Source organism: Primulina tabacum, chromosome 12, assembly GCF_025594145.1.
Source record: "Primulina tabacum isolate GXHZ01 chromosome 12, ASM2559414v2, whole genome shotgun sequence".
Lineage (NCBI taxonomy): Eukaryota > Viridiplantae > Streptophyta > Magnoliopsida > Lamiales > Gesneriaceae > Primulina > Primulina tabacum.
Genome location: NC_134561.1, coordinates 16,681,755 through 16,698,254, shown reverse-complemented (window position 1 = coordinate 16,698,254; position 16,500 = coordinate 16,681,755). Strand labels below are relative to the sequence as shown.

At 40.5% G+C, this 16,500-nt stretch overlaps 1 non-coding gene across 1 annotated transcript; it reads left to right on the top strand.

Moving 5' to 3' along the window:
- The first annotated feature begins 15,732 nt into the window (after positions 1 to 15,732).
- LOC142521552 (small nucleolar RNA R71) lies at positions 15,733 to 15,839 on the top strand. The gene has a single exon (XR_012814259.1). It is a non-coding gene; the product is annotated as a small nucleolar RNA R71 (small nucleolar RNA).
- The last annotated feature ends 661 nt before the right edge of the window (positions 15,840 to 16,500 follow it).

Here is a 16,500-nt window from a genome sequence, read left to right as displayed (position 1 = left end):
CTTGATGAGACACTGAGCCGATCTAGATTCTCGATCGTAAAGAAAAGCAGCTCAGAACGAAGACTATTCCGCTTGTGAAAGTTCAGTGGAGTCGTCATGGCATTGAAGAGGCTACCTGGGAGACTAAGTCAAATATGAGACATAGATTCCCAAGTTGTTTAACTGATGTGAGTTTTCTGTTTAGCTTCTGTTATACATTTCTTTCTGATAAGATTTGATTGCCTGTGATTTCGGGGACGAAATCGTATCTTAGGGAGGGAGAAATGTAATGCCCGAGATTTTTATTATTGTAATCTGAAATGATTTGTTGATAAATTGATGTGATTATAGACAGAACGGATCAGATCGGGAAAGACGAGCGAAGACACGAATCATGTGCGAGGACTGAACCCCTAGCGCATATGCGCGACCAGACAAGGCGCATATGCGCGGGGTAGGCAGAGAACCTCGCGCATATGCGCGACTAGGCCCGCACATATGCGCGAGTATGGCAGAGAGTTGCAAAGGACCTCGTGCATATGCGCCGGGCGAGGGCGCGCATATGCGCGAGCTACCGTGAGGTTAAGCGCCGAGACAGAATGTCTCGCGCATATGCGCCGAGGTAGGTCAGGCATATGCGCGAGACGTGCAGTGCATAGATGAAGCCACTTGCCCCTCACCATGCAAGATATATACATGTTGTATCAATTCTTTCAGCAAGAAACAAGAGGGAACGAAAAGAAGGCTTCAGAGAATTGCTAGATCCGCCCGTCAAAATTTCAATCCGACTTCAGTATTGTGTTCCTATCGACACAGGCTTCAACTGGATGTAAGTTTTACTACGTTTTGTTATGATTTGAAAATATGACATTGAGGAATCGAATATGGTGTTCTTGATATAGTAAACATCGTATAATCGAAACCGGATCGAAGAATGGTTACCGTATGAATTTGTTATGATTTTCAGAGTTGATTTGATTGAGATTGTTATCAGATTTGTACTGTGATTGATCATGAGTTGTGGAATTGATATCTTATTGATATTGTATCGCTGGGTATATTAAGATTGTGCCGTTATGCCGTTGAAACAGAATTTGATCTAGTTCTGATTATATCTAGTATTGACTGAGTGGCGTATTGATATTATACTCCTCGATATTGTCATTGCCAGATTGATATTGACAGGCTTCGAATTCGAGACATCGACTTCGTCAGATCAACCGAAAGAAAGGTATAAATCAATGTTAACTGGGAGATTGACTAGAGTCAGATTGGACTTGAGTTTCCCAAAAACCACATACTTTATTTATTGCATTGATGTTTGCAATTCCTGATATTGATATGCTTAGTGTATTGAGTTATAGCAAAGCGTGTATTGAGCCATAGGCGGGGATGCCAAGTCTTTGGCGGATATGCCAAGACACTGGATGTTTGATTTATATCGATGTTGCATAGGGGCGGATTGACTTCTATTGCGGAGATTCGGTATATTGTAATATCCAGGAATCGGGATCCCTAAATTAGAGATGAGTCGAGTCTGAGATGACGAGTCCAGAGTTTATTTACAGCTTTATATCGATACATGTCTTTCTGATTTGATACATGTTATTGATATCTGTTTCATGCTTTTATAGTTGTTATATGATTGCATGTATACATTGTTTATACTGGGATTATATTCTCACCGGAGTTATCCGTCTGTTGTTGTGTTTGTATGTGTGCATGACAACAGGTGGGACATGATCAGGGCCAAGAAGAGGATGAGAGATTACAGTTAGCGTGGAGATTCGGACCCAGAAGTAGAATAGGTTTCAGTACTTGATATTTAGTAGTTGAACCCTAGATTGATTTTAATGTAATTGTACAAGACTTGTACTTTTATATTGATGTTTATATCAGATTGATTCCATTATGTTTCCGCACTTGTATTTAAAAAAAAAAATTTAGACCCAAATTAATTAAATGATCCTAATAATGATTAAGAAAACGAATCAGCGTCCGGGTCCCCACAAAGAATTGAGGTATGTTGCGACCGAGTAATATACGACATGTATCTGTATTCTATGATATATGTTTGATTGATTTGACTTAGAATATGTGTATATATGCCTTATTTGTTGAGTTGATATGGCATACATGACATTATGATTGGATTATTGATGTATAAATAAATTTTTTTTAACACACATTATTTGCTACATAGATCGATACATGACATGCACGTTGAGCTACGATCCTTGGATACCCTGATATGATTGCATTTGATTCTGGGGTTTGTGAATACGATGCAATGTTTGGTATTATGTGGCCCTTAAAGCATAGTCATTTGTGGCACCGATGAATGATTGAGATTTGGGATTTGATGGATCTTTGTCGAAGCTATCATACGAGTATCCCTGATTGAGGCCGGTGTGCCAGCTCGAGCTTTGATTTGATAGTGATTCGATTGATTCCGATATATGCTCAGTGGATGGAAATTTGACCTGATATCTCAGCGAAAAACATGCGTTGCATATCATATATCATTGTATAGATATTTGTTGTATATATGATGGTTGTTCCATACAGAGCTTTGCTCACCCCCAAGGGGGGCTGTTGTTATCTTTGTGTGTGGATCATGGCAGGTACATCAGGTTATCAGGAGATTGGAGATGGTACTTGTGGAGGGATTCACGGTTGATTTGAGGTTTAGTGGTCTATCCCAGTATATATGTATAGGTATCTATATACCTGGGCATGTCCCGATGATATGAGTTGTTTGTGTGTAGTTGGTTTTGATAATGTGTGGGAAAATTTTATGATGTGTGATGAAATACTATTTTTAGTATTCAAATAATATATTTGGGCTCATTGTAAAGAAAATTTAAACTCGTTTTCCGTTGTAATTAATTAACTCTAATAAAATTGCATTGTAATAACGATTAAGAGTTAAGGGCCCCACACAGCATGGTATCAGAGCATAGCTGGGAATGCTCGATTGAGTCTTGTGTACACGTAATAGGCACACATGAATTGTGCGTATGTGTTTGATTTATTTGTATTACTTACTCTTCTTGAATTAGTTTGAGTAAGTTGTTGATGAGACTAATGATATGAGATGATGATGATGTGTAATTGATATTTAATGGTGATATTTATGCTATATTCTGTAGATGGATCCCACAAATGAAACTGCGAGTAGTAGTATTGAGAGGATGGTTGGACAATTCAAAGGAATGTCTATGGATCTGGTGATGGCTCGATTCCAGGATTTGAAACCACCTAGGTTCTTTGGCATTGAGAGTACAGAAAGAGTAGAGGCCTGGTTGAAGGATATCGAGTATCTGTTTAATATTGTTGAATATTCGAAGCCTCGAAGAATGAAACTTGCTCTCTACCAATTAAAGGACCGAGCAAAATCTTGGTGGGAAGCCGCTGAGATTGGATTGAAAGAGATCGGGATTGAAGTCACATGGAATGTCTTCAAGACCCAGTTTTTGGAGCAGTATTCTCCTCCTTCGTATTATACTGCTCAAGAGAATGAATTCAATAGCCTGCAGCAGGGAATGATGACTGTTGCAGAATATTCTTCGAAGTTTTCTACTTTGTTGAAATATGCGCCTCATGTAGCGGCAAATGCAAAAGCGAAACATAACAGGTTTGTGAATGGATTGCATTCTGCTATATATACTTTTGTCATTTAAGGTTTTCCTAAGAGCTACGCAAAGGCAGTTGAACGAGCAAAGGCAGCTGAAGCTGGACTAAGGCGAGGAGGTCCTCAATACGCTCCTTCACCTCCAGTGTCAGCTCAGCAGCCTACCTTGCGTCCGAGAGGTAGAAAGTTTAAAAAGACTGGTTCTACTGCTTCTTCATCTTGTTCTAGGTCCAGTGGATACCAGAGAGGGAGTCCCGTTATTGCTCCTTATTGTGGCCATTGTGGAGGCAAACATACTATTGAGCAGTTCCGATGTATGTTTGGTACTTGTTATCATTGTGGAAAGGAATGTCATTTCTCTCGTGTATGTTCAAATAAGGGTACGATTTCTTCCCAACCCCAGCCAGGATTTCGAGGTGGATCTAGTATGATGAGACCTGCTATTCATGTTCTCTTTTTTCAGCAATCGAATGTTCCACAATATCGAGGACCTGGTGGTCAGACTGTCCAAGGCCGTCCTCTAGTGAAAGTGTATGCATTGACCAAGGATCAGGCAAAAGAAGCTCCTGATGGTGTAATTGCAGGTATTTGAATGCTTTGTAATTATCCTGCACGTGTTTTATTTGATACAGGAGCATCCCTTTCATTCATATGTTATGCATTTGTTGCATCCCATGATATTATGTGTACCCCATTGTATGATACTTTGTCGATAGCCACGCCAGCAGGAAAGATTATTCTGTCTGAACAAGTTCTGCATAATTGTGTATTGATATATGAGGATACTATGATATTCCTAAATTTGATTGTCCTCCCAATACATGACTTTGATTGTATTATTGGCATGGATATCTTGACAACCAATCGAGCTACTGTTGATTGTTTTCATGGAGTGGTTCCATTTCGAACTGTTGATGGACCCAAGTGGAATTTTTATGGCAAGGGTTCCCAAGCTAAAATTCCATTGGTATCCTCTTTGGAAATGTCCCGACTTTTTTTTAGCAGAGATGAGGGTTATCTTATCTACGCTGTTGTTGTATCTAAGAAAGAGCCTTCTTTATCTGATATTCCCGTTGCGAAAGAGTTTCCAGATGTATTTCGCGATGAGATTCATGATTTTCCTCCTCATCGAGAAGTTGAATTTAGTATTGATCTTGTGCCGGGGACTGCACCTATTTCTAAATATCCTTATCGCATGGCACCTATGGGGCCCTTAGCTCCTAATCGTTGTTATAACGCAATCAGATTAGGGTTAATAAATTACAGCGGAAAACGAGTAAACATTTTTCTTTACAATGAGCCCAAAACGTGTCAATTGTAATTATAATACTTAAAACAGTATGTAATATAGTCTCGTCTCATCACGTCACAATATAAAACAAGTCCACACGTAATCCAAAACAAATACATACAAACAAACTCATATCCTTGGGTCATGCCCCGGTATATAGATACATATATATATACTGAGACAGACCACTAAACGTTAGCTCAAACTGTGACTCCCTCTTTCGACCTCGTGTCAACGATCCAAGAATTGAAGTCGGTTCGTCGATTGGATAAACCGATAAGTCGCAAGACCAAAAAAATAAATCGAAAACCCTCTTTCTCTTTTCTCTTTCTCTCTGTCTGCCTACGTTCATTTAAGTTGGTGGAATTCACGACTCAGGTTAATTTTTTTTTAAATATTATATATATTATATTAGATTAATAAAATAATATAATATAACATAATATATACTATTTAACACTTTAACAACGGTATATCCTTTTGGACCAGTCAAACGATCAAATTTTTCAAAACTCAAAACATGAAAGTTTTAGCACTATGTATTAGCTTTCCAATTAAATTGGTCTCGTTTTATTTGGACTAACACTCAGACAATTATGCTAAAAAAACATAACATGTGTCACTAATTACCACTTTGCCCTTAAAATTAATTCATAATTTTCAACTTATTTACAAATATGCCATCAAAATAAATTGAATATTTTTCAACTTATTTACAAAAATACCATCAAAACTATTTTAAAAGTTGTTGGACTATTGTTTATTCTCGGGGTCTCACATTTATCCCCAACTTAAAAGATTTCGTACTCGAAATCTCAAACATCTCTATATACATAACATTGGCAAACGTATAATATGTCACCAGTTATAATACATATCAAAACTAAAATCAGTAAATGGATCACTCTACATTGAATACAATGGAACATGTGGAATATAACAAACAAGTGCGGATATAATTCTCGTATCTTGCTTTCCAATTCCCACGTTGACTCCTCCTCACCATGTCGTGTCTATTGCACTCGAACTAGCAGAATCGATTTATTACGCAATTGTTAAGTATTTTCACTACCGCAAGTATACGGTTTCAAGTTTTAGTACTGGTTAGAGTAAAGATATCGATCCCACGAAGAGTAAATATTTAAACTGTATATTAATTACCACCATTGACATAGCTCAACTTTATTTAAACGAATCAAATAGTTGGTTTAAAATCAATTCAACTAAAATAACAATTCCTGTAATTCTAGCACGCAGCAGAAAATTCACTGAGGAAATAAATCAAGAGATATGATTTCGTCGAGTCTCCCCTATGCTAAATTAACATTGACTAACATTTAATTAAATTGCACCATGTTTATTAACCAAGAACTCACAGTATTTTCTATTCCCTCTATCGAGTGTTAAATAGAAATGTCTACCTATTACTGATTTTAACATGTCTATTCAAAATCACGTAACACGTAATAAAAGTAAACAAGGTTCTTTTATGGATTCGTCAGAGTTATACGTCTTTTGCACGTTATAAATATCTAACGATGTGATTTCTTCTGTCCTAATTTCAATCCCCTCTGTCGAGTGTTAGATTTCAATTATGTAATCAATCGAATTATGGCCAGTAATTCAAAAGCATTAAAAACAAGAAATCACAAATAAACACGATGAAATAATTCAATGAAAATTCAAATCGTCGTTCACATAGGTTCAACCACGACTACATCAATCTCTAGAAAATAAAATTAGTTCATACTCGAATTTAATTCAGCACAAAACCTGTTTGTAATCATTAAAAAACGTAAAAGTGAGAAACCGAATTAAGAACGTGTTGGCGAGAGATGAAAGTGCTTCTCCGTGTCCGGATTCACCGTCTTCTATCTCCGTTCTTCGCATCCCGTGATCCGTGCGCTCTCACTTTTTCTCCTTTCTCTTGAGTGGCGTGACGGCTGTGCTAAAAAGATTTCGGAACACCCAAAAAAAAAAACACGTCGAAGCCTATTTATTTCCGAATGTACGCGCTGCGCGCATATGCGCGCCATGAGCGGCGCATATGCGCGCTGCTCTCGGTATTTCACTTCTTGGGGCATTGCTCGCGCATATGCGCGATCTTACTCGCGCAAATGCGCGAGTCTCACTGTATGGGCCGCGCATGTACGCGGCTTTGAGGGCACATATGCGCCAATCTTTCTGTCCTAGTTGCGCATGCTTGGCTCACATCTCTTCTACTAAGCGCCATTTTGGTTCATTTTTCACGCCCATGTCGTGACCGCACCTAGCTACCTGCAATCACACCAAAAAAGACAAAAAGCGCGTAATTCCGCCCAAAAGACTAACCATCTATATGAAGTATAAGAATAATATAAGTGCATAAAATGCACTTATCAAATCCCCCCAAACTTAAACTTTTGCTAGTCCCGAGCAAAATCAAAATGGAAATAAATAAAACATTAACTAGACTCGACTAAACAAATCCTAAAAAAAATAAATAACTAAACGAACAAGAATTGTGGAATAAAAGGATAACCACTAGCATCAGAGATTACAGCTTCCATGATTTTGAATCAAACACATGCCACATTACTCACAGTTCACGTGCGTGTGTGTTTTGCTATTCTCGTTTACCCAAACCAAATGCCAAGATAAGTTCATAACTTTTTCTTTTTCATAAAATTCTGGACCCCTCGACACACACGTAATTAGCAAAACCATTGAAGCACACATTCACCTTCACAAATCAACAGGACTTATAGGGTAACATTTGGCTAAACAAAGTGGTATTATGAAGGCAACAATTAACCAAATAAAATCCAATATCATGAGATGCGCACATGTACACAATCAAATTCTGTGTTTATCGACGGTATTTTTCAAGTGTCCATAGGCTTAACTTTGACATCTCTTCTCCACTAGTATATTGGGTACGTGTGACTTGGTTAATAGGTCTTTTAAGCTTATAACGTTAGGCTATGGCTAATGGCTTCAAATGAAGGTCGGGAGTCAAAAGTGAGAGAAAACAAACCAATTTAATTTTCACTCCTTCCTTTTGTTTCACTTCCACTTGCCTTGCCACAACATTTTCACCATTTTGTCCTCCTTTTTACATCACATGCCATACTCTTTCCCTCTTTATTCAACATTTTTTTTTCAGACATTTCTTTCTTTCTTTTCACCTTTTCATGATATTCTTATATGCACACAAGGGAGAGGAACTTTTGTAGTGATACACAGGTTTGTTTTCTCTCAGTTTTCGGTAGGTACTAGTGTATATGCTCAAAAGTTGGTATTTGACGTAGGAGTTTAGAATTGATACGAATGGGGGCTTTTGTGTGCCTTGGCACACTCCATTCGATTTTCATTAAGCTCAAACATGGGACACTAGGGTGTATATGATGTTATGGGTAGGCTTGAAAGGCTCAAACGTTCCAAAAATCGCCTAAATCATCCCTAAGTCACACAATACCCGTATCTCGCCTCTAAGAGTGCCAAACTAAGTTCTAGACTACTTTCAACTTACCAATCAACAAACACAGACAGATCATGTTTTCGGGTATTCAAACAGAACAAATCACATCTCATTCTCATTTAGGCTCAAAGGGCTAACAATTGACAGTTTATTCAAGGAAAAACAGGCCCAACATAAATCAAAGACTGCCTGAATCATTTTTGTGTTAGTGAACATATAGCTCAACAACAAGAAATCACATGCAGGTTTTGGAGTCCGCTCATTCATTTCAAATCACAAACCACATGAACACTCTCTCGACATCGGGTGTATCAACAATCATAGCAATCATGATTTAATGTGTAAACGGTTAAGTAAAGATAGCATGCATTCGGATTCGTAATCAAGGAACAACATGAATTTCGGGTCAACTCTCATCATTGTTTGGTTATTACCTTAATTCCACAATTCCAAAAAAAAAACAATTAACGACTACGAAAAGAAAAACATAAAGATTAAATGAAACATTTTTTTTTAATTAAACATAAAAAAAATAACATCAAAGCAACAAATCAACTCAGATCAAATCAACTCAGATCAAATAATCAAATCACCCCACAAACTTAAAATATGCCTTGTCCTCAATGTATAAACAAAAAAGAAATGGGACACGCATACCTCACACGACGAGCGTCAGTGCTCGCCGTCATCATCATCGACATCCTCATCCATGTGCTGGGGTGAGGCCTGTGGAGGAGGTCCTGGATACTGTGGTGGCCATGCAGGTGGCTGGGGAAACATGGGATCTTCTGGACCTAAAGGCGGGAACCGCTGAGCGAGCACGGAGGTGAAATCCATCATGAATCCCATAAAGTGGTCTGTGCGGTACTGAAGTGAATCTAGCACCTGGAGCTGCTCGACTAGTAACTGCCTCTGATCCTGCATCTCAATCTCTAGTCGTCTCAATCTGTCTCCCTTGCGCTCTCTGGCTGCTGCATGTGGTGGTGGAATATGTGCTTGTGGGGGCTCCTCTTCGTCCGGCAACTCATAGGGAACATAGGATGCGCCTCCAAAGAAAGCAACAATGGGGGCCTTTGGCTTGAGAAGTGGTTCATCAGGGGCCCATGAGACGCCGGCCTGGCGGCATAGCTCGGTAACAGTGTGGGGACAAGGGAGGGCAACCGTGGCTAACCCTGCGCCGGCTCTCATAATCGAGCCATAAATGATTTTCCCCACGTCAATTGATTTGCCCGTCAGGATGGCATAAACCAATGCGGCTTTGTCCTTGGTGACATCGTAGTAGTGAGAGGACGGGAGGATGCGAGCTAGTACAAAAGATGTCCATGCACTAGCGTTAGGACCCATGTCGGTTTTCTTTAAAGATGTAGGCCCGCTCGAGCTCATTTTCCATACGGCGCCGGCCTCACAAATGGTCCGGATGACCTCTGTGTAATTAACTCCTTCTTCGAGGAACTCACTGTACTCGTCCTGATCGAAACTGGGCATCTGATAAAGCGTGTTGATCGTTCGAGAATCGAACGACACCAATTTCCCTCTGACCAATACTTTGGATTCCTCATGGCGAATCCGGAGGTTGGCATAAAATTCTCGCACAATGGAAATAACGGCGTCCAACGTGTGTTGAGCGAACTCCACCCATTGCCTTCGTTCCAGTTCATTTATAATTACACCACGTGCAATGGACAAATTGAACCCCCGTTCCGGTATTATGGGTCGTGTCATAGTACTGTCATATATCTGCTGGGCCTTCTCGTTCCAAAATCGGTGCGAATCAAAACTCGCAGAAGAAGAAGCACCCTTCTTTGATTTCTTCTTCGGTGCCATCTCAATTAACAATGCTTACACCACCCTTTAAACTCAACCAACAGACAAAATCAAAGCTAATTGAACCACCCAATTTGAACACTATAATTGCACCACACCAATAATCCAATAAGCAATGCACGTACAACCCAGTCACAAAAGATTTATACCAAGTCGACACACCAAATCACGATATCAAGAGTTCCCCCAAGTTGCTTGAACTACTTTCTATGAAATCTGAAAATTTTAACAAAATCGGAAGAGAAACCCCTTACTTGAACGAGAGGATGACCGGAATTAGGATTGTGGTGGAAAAATTGCTGTTGGAAGGCGGCGACGGCGGTCGGCTGAGGGGTGGCGGCGGTGAGGGAGATTCGGAGAGCGGCGGCGGCGTGGAGTGTTGAAGGAGGGAGGTGCTGTGATGTGTGATGGAGAGTGGGTTTCTGAATTCTGAAGTCGCAATCCCCCCCTTTTTTTTTCATAAACTGAGTCGCGCGCATATGCGCGTCATGAAGTGGCGCATATGCGCGTCTGCTACTGGCCGGCATGCTGGAATGTGGCGCATATGCGCGCAAGTATTGGCGCATATGCGCCGACCTCTCTGTAAGTTTCGCGCATGTGCGCGCCAGGATTGGCGCATATGCGCTGAGCTCTCTGCCAATATCGCGCATGTGCGCGGAAATTCGTCGCGCATGTGCGCGGGGCACACTGTCCATAACCTTCTCGATTTTTTTTTTTTAAATACCTGCAAAAAAGAGCAAAATGCAAATTAATACTTGAGAAAATTAAAATTAATAAACTGAAGAATCGAAATAAAATAAATAAAATGAATGCAAAACTAAATAAATGTGGGTTGCCTCCCACGCAGCGCTTGGTTTAACGTCATCAGCCTGACTTTCTTCAGTCTACTTTGGTTCTCGCAGTGGGATGTTGTCCATGTGTCGCACTTCATTTCCAAAGTAATGCTTGACCCTCTGACCATTGACTTTAAATGTCTGACCATTGTTGCATTTTAACTCAATTGCACCGTGTGGGTACACTGTTTCCACTGTGAATGGTCCAGACCATCGTGATTTTAACTTACCAGGGAACAATATCAGTCGAGAATTGAATAACAACACCTGTTGTCCTGGTTCGAAGTCTCGTCGAAGAATCTGCTTGTCGTGCCATTTCTTGGTCCTTTCCTTGTATATCTTGGCATTTTCGTATGCATCATTCCTAAACTCCTCCATCTCGTTCAGTTGCAGCAATCGTTGTTCGCCAGATGCTCCCATATCAAAATTGAGCCTTTTCACAGCCCAATATGCTTTGTGCTCCAGTTCCACAGGGAGATGACAAGCTTTCCCAAAGACCAACCTATAAGGCGACATCCCGATAGGTGTCTTATATGCAGTCCTGTATGCCCATAATGCATCATCTAGCTTGATCGCCCAATCCTTCCGGTTTGTCTTCACTGTCTTTTCTAATATTTGTTTGATCTCCCGGTTGGATATCTCTGCTTGCCCATTGGCTTGCGGGTGGTATGCCAGTGTCACCCTGTGCTTCACGTCATATTTGGCCAATAGTGAGTTAAAAGTTTTGTTGCAGAAATGCGTACCTTCATCACTGATAATGGTTCTAGGCGTTCCAAATCTTGTGAAGATGTTCCTGTGGACAAACTTAACAACAACTCGAGCATCATTAGTACTGGTGGCGATTGCTTCCACCCATTTTGACACATAATCAACAGCAAGTAAAATATAAGATTGACCAAAAGAGGATGGGAATGGACCCATAAAATCAATACCCCAGACATCAAAAAGTTCCACCTCCAAAATATTTGTTAGTGTTAATTCATGTCGCTTAGAAATATTGCCAACTCTTTGGCATTTATCACATGACTTGACTAAAGTATAACTGTCTTTAAATAAATTAGGCCAATAGAAACCTGACTGTAGTACCTTAGCTGCTGTTCTAGATGCTCCAAAGTGTCCACCGTAGGGTGAGGAATGACATTGCTCTAGAATCGTACCCGCTTCTTCCTCTGCTACACATCGTCTGATTATCTGATCAGCACATCTCTTGAACAAGAACGGATCGTCCCACAGATAAAACTTTGCATCATGAAGAAATTTCTTCTTTTGATGATATGTTAAATCTGAAGGTAATTCTCCTGCAGCAAGGAAATTAGCTATGTCTGCAAACCACGGATGTGTAACACTTACCTTGAAAAGTTGTTCATCTGGGAACGACTCGTTGATAGCTCCACCTTCAGTTCTTTCTTCAAGCTCTAGTCGTGACAGGTGATCAGCCACTTGGTTCTCACAACCTTTCTTGTCTTTGACTTCAAAGTCAAATTCTTGAAGTAGGAGTATCCATCGTGTCAACCTGGGCTTGGCATCCTTTTTGGCAAACAAGTAGCGAAGGGCTGCATGGTCAGTGAAAACAGTTACCTTGGTGCCAATGAGATATGTTCTGAATTTGTCGAATGCAAACACCACTGCTAGCATCTCTTTCTCAGTAGTGGTGTAATTTTGTTGGGCTGCATCGAGTGTACGACTTGCATAGTAGATGGCTTTAAACATCTTGTCTCACCTTTGTCCCAATGCTGCTCCCACAACATAGTCGCTAGCATCGCACATGAGTTCAAAGGGCTCCTTCCAATCAGGCACTATCATGATGGGTGCAGAGATCAGTGCTGCCTTGATCCTGTTAAACGCCTGTAAACAATCATCGTCAAAAATAAATGTAGAATCTTTCTCTAATAAATTACATAAAGGTCTAGTAATTTTAGAGAAATCTTTAATATAACGATGATAGAACCCGGCATGTCCCAAGAAGCTTCTGATTCCTTTCACATTTTTCGGCGGTGGGAGTTTTTCAATTGCCACAACTTTGGCTCTGTCCACTTCTATCCCTCTAGCCGAAATTTTATGCCCAAGCACAATACCTTCTGAGACCATGAAGTGACATTTTTCCCAATTCAGCACTAGATTCTTTGCTTGACATCTCTGCAAAACAAGCGTTAGATTCTGCAAACAATGATCAAAAGATGAACCAAACACAGAGATGTCATTCATAAAAACATCCATTATTTCCTCGACCATGTCAGAAAATATGGCCATCATACACCGCTGAAAAGTAGCAGGTGCATTGCAGAGACCAAATGGCATTCTCCTGAAAGCAAATGTACCGTAGGGGCAAGTGAAGGTAGTCTTCTCTTGATCCTCCGGTGCAATGACAATCTGATTGTAACCTGAATAACCATCTAGAAAGCAATAATAATGATAACCACCTACTCTATCAAGCATCTGGTCAATAAAGGGAAGAGGGAAGTGATCTTTCCTAGTCGCATCATTCAATTTCCTGTAGTCTATACACACTCGCCAACCAGTTACTGGACGAGTTGAAATCAATTCGTTATTCTCATTTCTAACCACAGTTATACCTCCCTTTTTAGGCACTACTTGTACTGGTGAAACCCAAGAACTGTCAGATATAGCATAAATAACACCAGCATTTAACAATTTTAATACCTCAGCCCTCACAACTTCTTTCATGGCTGGATTAAGCCTCCTCTGATGATAAACATAAGGGGTATAGGACTCCTGCATCAATATTTTATGCATACAAACAGTAGGGCTAATCCCCTTTATGTCAGCAATTGTCCATCCCAACGCAGATTTAAATTCTCTCAACACCCTCAACAACCTATCTTTCTCATCACTAGTAAGAGCAGAAGATATAATTACCGGATGTGACGAACCCTCGTCTAGGAATGCATAGCACAAGTGACTCGGTAAATCCTTCAATACAGGGGATGCTTTTGGTACCTCTTTACTTGCATCCTCAAGTAACTCTTCAAGTTGGGCATTATTCTTTTCTTTAGGTAGCGTATTGAGAGCAAGTAACTTCTCTCGCACATCCCAGTCATCTTCATCCAGTGTAGAAGCTGATTCCAACAAGCATCTCTCCAAAGAGTCCTTTGTCATCCTACTTGCACCAACATGAGATACACATGAATCAATTATATCAATGCTATTACAAGTACTTACCTCATTTGGTCCCTTGATGGTGTTGTAGATGTTGAACACGATTTCATTTCCACCTACTCTCAATGTGAGCTCGCCCTTGTGCACATCAATTAAGGCTTTTCCAGTAGCTAGGAATGGCCGTCCAAAGATAAGTGGCGTCTCCTGGTCTTCTTCCATATCTAAGATGACGAAATCAGCAGGAAATATGAATTTATCTACCTTTACCAGCACATCCTCTACTATCCCTCGTGGATAGGTAAGTGATCTGTCCGCCAGCTGCAAAGTAATAGTGCTAGGTTTCACCTCGCCAAGTTCCAATGTCCTGTAAATAGAAAAAGGCATTAAATTTATACTAGCACCCAAATCACATAAAGCTCTATTTACTCTAGAACCACCAATAACACAAGGAATAGTAAAACTCCCTGGATCTTTGAGTTTCTGTGGTAATTTCCTTTGAAGTATGGCACTGCATTCTTCGGTCAGCTTTACGGTCTCAAATTCTTGAAGTTTCCTCTTTTTGGACATCACATCCTTGATAAACTTAGCATAATTGGGCATTTGCTCCAATGCATCGGCAAATGGGATGTTGATGTGTATTTTCTTGAAAATTTCCAGAAACTTCGCAAACTGATCATCTAGTCCTTTCTTCTTGAACCTCTGTGGATATGGAAGATTTACCTTAGGTAAAGGTTGCTACTCAATCACTTTCTTAGGTTCCTCCACCTTCTGTTCCCCAACACTTGCACTCTTTTCCTCATCTTCCTCAACTGTAATCTCCTCACTTTCTTCAGTAGGCTCTGGTATCCCAATTTCCTTGCCACTCCTCAGTGTGACAGCTTTGCACTGTTCCCTAGGATTCTCCTCGGTATTGCTGGGAAACTGTCCTCGATTCTGATATTTTAAAGCATTGGCTAGTTGCCCAATCTGTGTTTCCAAGGACTTCATCGTGGCACCCATATTGCCCATGTGTGTCTCCATGTTATCAAGACGAGACTCAGTTCTCGCCATTCTCTTCCCAGACTCAGTCACAAATGTGCCAACTAGATCTTCAAAAGATGGCTTTCCTTCCCCTTTTTGTGTATTGAACCCCGGTGGGGGATTCAACACGTTCTTGTTGTTTGCATAGGAGAAATTCTCGTGATTCCTCAAACCTGGATGATAAGTATTAGGGGGAGGATTACCTCGATAACCTCCAAAGCCACGATTGTTGATGTACTGAGCTTCCTCCACAACTGGCTCTTCCTCAGCAGTCACCAATGCTACATCAGACGTAGATTGGCCTGGCTTGTTCATCGCTGCAATCTGTACGGTCAATGCCGAAACCTGTGCAGTAAGTGATGTGATTGGGTCCACAGCATACACTCCAGCAGGTTTCCTTGATCCAGATCTTTCACTCGGCCACTGATAACTGTTGATGGTCATCTGTTCAAGCAAATCATAGGCCTCATCAGGTGTTTTAGAAAAAATAGTACCTTCGGCGGCTGCATCCACATTCCCTCTAGTTGGCCCATCTAAACCATTGTAAAATAACTCAATCTGCACCCAATCTGCATAGCCATGATTCGGGCACTTCCTGAGTAATTCCTTGTATCGCTCCCATGCCTCATACAATACTTCAAATTCTCTCTGCCTGAAGTTGGTGATATCTATTTTCAGCTGAGCAGATTTAGCAGGAGGGAAGTACTTTGACAGAAACTTCGTAACCAAATCTGCCCAAGTAGTAACACTTCCCAGCGGTAGAGATTGGAGCCAGCTCCTAGCATGATCCCTGATAGAAAACGAAAACAGGCGCAATCGAATAATTTCGTCAGAAACACCGTTAATTTTTACCGTATCCGTGATCTCCAGAAAAGTTCTGAGGTGAAGATGGGGATCTGCAGTGGATGCTCCTCCAAATTGGTTCTGTTGAACCATGTTGATGAGTGCGGGCTTTAGCTCGAAATTATTAGCAGCAATAGTTCCACGAGCTATTCAAGAGTAGTGAGCGTTTATGACTGGGCGGAAATGTCCCCGGATTGGCACCTCTCTTGGGGCTCATTCTGATTATCTCTGTTTTCCGCCATCGCTTTAATTTCGTCTCTCCTTGCTTTCCTTAATCTCCTGGCAGTTCTTTCGATTTCCGGATCAAAAATTAGCAAGTCGGGATTTTGAAATCTTCGCATGCACTGCAAAACAAAAAGATTATAGATTAACAAAGTAACTAAAATAAAATAAAATAAAGTCTAAATTAAAGTAAAGACTAATTAGTAGTGATATCAATATGCAATTAAATAGCTTACTCCCCGGCAACGGCGCCAAAAACTTGTTAAGTATTTTCACT